This window comes from Mesocricetus auratus, unplaced genomic scaffold (genome assembly GCF_017639785.1).
Source record: "Mesocricetus auratus isolate SY011 unplaced genomic scaffold, BCM_Maur_2.0 Super-Scaffold_100037, whole genome shotgun sequence".
Lineage (NCBI taxonomy): Eukaryota > Metazoa > Chordata > Mammalia > Rodentia > Cricetidae > Mesocricetus > Mesocricetus auratus.
The window spans coordinates 5,555,827-5,562,400 of NW_024429215.1; positions in this window are offsets into that span (position 1 = coordinate 5,555,827).

The following is a 6,574-nucleotide window of genomic DNA, read 5'->3' on the forward strand; positions in this document are numbered from 1 at the left end:
TTGTTAGACCTTTAGAAACTTCTCCATATGTTCTTCCAACCTCTCAGGTTCGTTCCTTAGTTGTTCAGCTCCAACATCTTATTTGGCAGCACATCTACCCTGCTTATTTGGGATTTGTTCATGCACACACTGACCTTCCAGGACCCCTTGCCCAGGGCAATCGATTTGCTGACTCTTTAACCACCTTATGGTCTTGTTCACTCAGGAGCGGCTTGCCCACCAGCTCCATGAGCGGTATCATCTAAATGCCCACACTGGGTGCCCCTTATCCATGGCTACGCAGATTACCTCTCAGTGCCCTGATTGTGTCCCTTATCATAATTCTCCCAATGAGGGGGTAAATCCTCGGGGCCTCATGGCCAACCAACTCTGGCAAATGGATGTAAGTCACCTGCCGCAGGCAGGGAAATTAAAATACATGCATGTCTCGGTGGATATGTATTCTCCCTCCCCCCCCCGGTATTCAGCAAACTTTATATCAAATCCCAAGTTCACCACATGAAACAATCACAAACACTAAGAATAAATGAAAGTCTTTGGAAGTATGGGGTTTTGGCTTTTAGCAATATCAAATTACATGAGCAGACAGACAGACATACAGACAGACTGACAGACCGACAGACACACACACACACACACACACACACACACACACACAAGTCCCTCCTCACTCCAGGACACAGAACTATGTTAGAACTAAGATTAGAGTGTGAGAACTTGTCCTTGAGTGGCGGATATGTATTCTAAACTGATTTTTCCCTCTCTCCACTCAGGGGAGAAGACTAAAGGTGTTATTTCTCATTGCCTGCAGGCCTTTGCCTACATGGGCATTCCCAATGCCCTAAAAAATGACAATGGCCCTGCCTATGCCAGCAATCGCTTTGCTGCCTTTTGCAGGGAATATCACATTGTCCATTTCTTTGGTATTCCTCAAAACCCCACGGGGCAGGTCATTGTGGAGCGCACCCATGTCACTCTCAAACAATATTTTAAGAAAAAAAAGGGGGAAGTATGTTACCTCCCCCAATATTCAGTTATCCACCATACTTTACATTTTAAATTTTTGACCATAGACAGTAATAATTTGTCTACTATGGAGGGACATTGGAACAAACCCTCCCAGTCTTTGGGATGTGTCAGATGGAAGGATTTGATTACAGGAAAATGGCAGCCACCCACTTACCTATTATCTAGGGTCCAAGGGGCTTTTTGCGTTTTCCCTCCAAGAAGTGAGAAGCCCACTTGGGTCCCCGAAAGGTGGATCAGGCATTTCGACCCCGATACTAGGAATGCTCACCATGATAAAGATTGTCCAACCATCACCAAACACTCAGGTAAGTCATGTATGGGCACTGGTGAGGATCCCCCCCCCCATTTTGATGCCAGCTAATTAATTCGGCTCCCTGTTCATTGCTTTTTATAGCACCAATAATACATTGGGAGCAGCTGCTGCTAATGAGAGATTAAAAAGTCAGATCTAAACATTCTGGAAAAAAAAAGTCTGAATCTAAACATCCCTCCAAAAGGGGAATCTCTGTTTTATTAAAATATTTAATATCTCCTGGATTAAATCTCCAGGCCTCTACCTGACACCAAGTTTGGGAAAGAAAGGGGAATCAGAGAGATCACCCTCCCCTGGAGTGTAGATTGAGTAAATCTTAAGGCTTTTGCCTGAGTTGGAGGATAGATTGAAAATGGGTGAATCAAAAAAAATGGAAACAGTAAACGAGGTACTGGTATGAAGTAAAGCAAAAGGAAAACAAAAAGTATATGGAATGGAAAAAGTTTGTCTGCATTTAAGGTCAATTTTGTGAGTCATCTCTAAAAACTTTTGGCCAAAAGCCTGGCCTCTCCACCTTGCATCTACAGAATTGCAAGCAGTAGGTAAGGCTGTAGCCTCTGACTGTAGCTCAAATAGAGGAATGATGAGGGGCATACAGGACTTTTTTAAACTTTTTAGTTCAAGGATGGGCTGGAGTTGTTGTGTTACAGAGATTTCAATTAAGGAAGTTTCATTTCAACAGACTAATCATGACTTAGGGAAAAAGGATGACTGAAAGATATATGTATGTTCTGAATGTATGGTGTGGCCACACCGGTATATAAGAAATGTTATTGTGAATGTGTGAGTGTGAACTGCTTATATGATTAAAAGGATACTTAAATCCCTTCAAAAATAGTTTAAAAGCTACCTAGACTGCTTTAAATATAGCCAAAAGGAACACCCAGCCAGTCAGATAATGTCTTAACACAAAAGTTAAAAGACTTAAGCCTTCAGAGCCAGTCAATTTTTTCAGGGAATTGCAGCTTGGACAGGCCCCACCCCCAAAGGTGTCTGTGTAGATGCAAATTAGGCCTTGTCTGTGTAGATGCAAATGAGACCTTGTCAGCTAGTGAGAGCTCTACTGGTTAGATTGGAAAATATTGCTCATAGACTTCAAATAATTTTCAAAAGTTATTTGGGACACAGTATAGTTTGCAATCTTTGAGTCATTTTCAGAAGTTTTGGGGAAATACTTAATGGATATGTCCTTTTTAAAGGTATCTATTAAAATCTAGATAGTGATCCCAATTCACCTAGATAGTTAACTAAGGAGGGTAGACAAATCCTTCTACTGTTATAGTCCAGCGTCAACAGATATTTGCAAACAGTTTAAACAAAAAAAAAATTAAAAGGAGGAGTAATGTCTCCAGTCCCCACATTACTCATCAGATAATACACTCCTCATTTAAAAATTTTTTAAATGTGAATGCCAGTGAGCAATCTGCTTCCGACAGATTTTGGCATGATGGAACTTGAGTGACTATTGTTCAGGTCAAATGGAGACATCCGTGCACTAGACAGTGGAGAAGACCCTAATTTGGGGTCAAGCGTGTATTTGTGTTCAGTTGCAGGAACAGAATAAAGTTTGGCAGGTATCAGAACATTTGGTGAAATGCATGGAGCAGAGAAATACTGGACCTGAGACCATGGGAGCCTACCTAAGCCAGTTCGAGATCTCCTAAATCAGTGTTCCTGACCCTTTATGTCATCAAATCTATCCTGAGAAAGAAAGAAAACAGTCAGTTTGAGATTAATCGGACCTGTGAATTTTTATCCCAAAGCCAACAGAGAACTGTAAGATTAACAGTCTGCCTTGACACATCTTAAAACAACATAATCCATTTTGCCAGTTTTTCCCTTTGGGGAAAAAAGGACCCATTTAAAACAACTGGACACTGGTATGGACCATGATGAGTGGAAAAAGCCCCTTTTCATTATTTGAACAGGACTCAGCCACTTAAAATATCAGCCTTGGAGTAACCTGTTTCTGGAATCACGCCTATGCTAGTGTATTTTTCTGCAGAAATGCAACTTGTCCAAATGCGACAAAAAGGAGACTTTGGCTCAATTTACATATTCAGCTGAGGCTGTTGACATTAAATCAACAAACTGCATCACCACAGAAACAAATTGGTGCTCTGTGAATAGTGCAACAAAGCTCTTGTTCATTTTTTTTATCATGCTACATATGTAGCATCAATGAGTGTACCTACTGTATCTGTGCTAGTGCACTTTCTAAATGCTTTTCTGAGTGGATCTTGGAACAATTGTAAACGTTGTCACTGTTTTGATCATCAAATTGTAACTGTAAATGGCATGCAGTTTACCCTTGTAACAGAGGAAGGCTGGTAGAATGTTACAACCCAGATTGGGGGATGGGTACAGCGATGGAGAGGCACCACGTCAAGGGAGGTCCTGGGAATGGTGTCAGTGGCGGTAGGCATTCTGGTTTCATGCCGAGTTTAAACGTGCCTTGTTCCATAGGCAACAGATCCATCACAAAATATTGCTCAGTTTAGCCCTTGGCAATCCTGGTAGCCATGAAGGTTAAGGTTCTCTGATGATGGACAACCTGTGGGGAAGAGACTTCCCTCCTAAGACAGGGATCGCCATGTCCAACAAAGACAGGTAAGGGAGGTAATGCTACTTGACCTAAAACAGGAAATAAAAAAGGTGGAATTGTAGGAACAACAGACCTTGGCCAGAGACCCACTTCCCCATCAGCCCGGGAGCAGATAGCTGTAAGACAATGTATACTAAAAACATGTTTACTAAAAACAATACAGTGCCGGGAACAATAAGTTCCTGATAAGGGCTGGACCACAGTAACGGCCTAACCTTGACCTATTACAAAGAGTAATTGCCTCTTCCTGACCCACCCACAGCCATCTCTGGTGTCAGGATATGTATAACCAGCCAGGGTAGGAATAACGAGAGCTTTCTTGAGGAGCCTTCTGGAAGCCACCGACTGGACTCTGTGTCATCAATCCCGACACTGTCTGCTCATTCTCAGATACAGGCTGTGCAGAGGACAGAGAAGACCTCTCCCTTTCTATGTATATATAGTAGTCAGCATACTTCTAGAATGCCTCATTTTCACAACCCCATTGGGCACACTAGAAATTTGCCCCTTCTCTGGTCCCTGACAGGGTGGGCCACCTAGCATATGTTGAAGGCAGGACAGATTATAGGTCACAGATATGTGGCTGGGTTGATGTTTGCATTTCTCTTTTGGTAGGTTGTAAAGTACCTTCAAAGTCATTATAATATAGGGGTAAAGGCTCCACGGAGGAACTAGCCCAATTTCTCGATGTGCAATGAGTTGTATGGGTGTTATCCTCAACAAGGGGACAGGACCATGCTCTCAGTTTATGCAGACCAACCTATTTCTTTGGCAAAAGGCCTGGGTTGTTTGAAGACCCCCTTGGCCAACAACGCAATGGAATGCAACCCAATCACTCTACTGGAAGCCTCCTTTAGTAACAAGAGGTGGCCAGTTAGCACTATGTCTCCTCCATTATTAGGAGACCTCATTAGGATCACTGTCATATATTTTATGAAATCTTCATTGCACTAGGTTACTTATCAACCCCCAACTGCTCCTTGATTCTAGATTCCCTCGCTCAACCCATCTCCTTTGTCCTCCCTACCCGACACCTCTGTTCCTATTCCCCACACCCCAGTTAACCTATAAAATCTATTCTATTAATCACTCCCCAAAATATCGATGTGTCCCTCCAGTCCCTTAGCCTATAACTAAGCTGTATGGGTCTATGGATTATAGTTTGGTTATCATTTATCTACTGGCTAATTTCCACGCATAAGAGACCACATTCTACATCTATTGTGATGTAACGGAGTTACCTCAATCAAGATGATTTTTTCTAGTTCTATTGATTTGTCTTCAAATTTCCTGAAGTCATTTTGGTTTTTTTGTTTTGTTTTGTTTTTTGTTTTTGTTTTTTTAGACAGGCTTTTTTGTGTATCTCTGGCAGTCCTGAAAATCACTCTGTAGACCAGGACAGCTTTGAACTCACAGAGATCCATCTGCCTCCTCCTCCTAACTTCTGGGTTTAAAGTTATGTACCAGCACTTTCCACATTATGATGTATTTATTAAACAGCTGAATGATAAGCTCTTGTGTAAATATGCCACATATTCTCTTGCACAGTACAAACATACACACATAGGACATGCATTCAAAAGGCATTTACTTGTGTTGTTGAGAAAGAAAATCAATAGCAAAATGATTAACAGATGTGGTTAATGAAGGAGGAATTACAAGCAAATTATACCACTAAAAACATGTGAAAACATTACAATAAAACCCATTGTGTTGTATAGTAATATAAAAACTAGTAATAATCACTAGAAAGAGAGCATTAATCCCCAGTACTGTGATGATTAAAGGTTCATCTTTGAAACATGAATTTTATCATTTCCATATGAAAGACGCCTCCTATCACGTCCTTTTGAATCCACATCTTAGACAGTCTTAGGAATCTCATCACAAAATAAGGGAGACATGCATGTGCTAAAGGTTAATTTTTAAATGTTCAACAAGACCCAGAGAACCCCTGCCCCATGTACCCAAACTCAAATACTAACGATCATCTCTCACCTTGCACACCAAAAAATTGCTGCTTTCTCTGTAGTCCAAATCAACTAAAGGCATTTCCTCAGCCCACACTCCTCAATGAACTCTCTCACTGGCAATGCTTATTCTAAGATGCAGGCAAAATATATAACCAGGACAATCTAATAAGAACAGCTTACATATTGTGCACAGGATTTATTCCCTGTTACTAATGGGATCTAAAGCTACAAAACACAGTGATGATTCTGAGTCACCACTGGGTTCTAAGATAAGCATAAGTGATTAGATAATGAAGGATAAAGTTGAAGAAATGGGGCATCAGAAGAATCTAACTTCAGGGAAGGAGTGCACATTTTATAACTCAAATACCCAGCTTAGTTTCCTATGGATAATGATGGCCTGCACATTTTTGGACACAGTATACACCAAGCAATTTCTGGATTTGACCTGACTATTGGAGACTGACACGTGGAGAGCAGGGCTCCTGGTTAGCTATTCGAATTCTGTGACTGGTGGAGCATGGACCACACTGCTCATGCTCTATCATGGGGGATGCTGTACACATGAGGCTGATGCTGTCTGATTTGTATTTGACAATAGAAAACACTGATCCACATGAGCTCTGATTGTCATGGGTCCTTTCAAACTTTTCC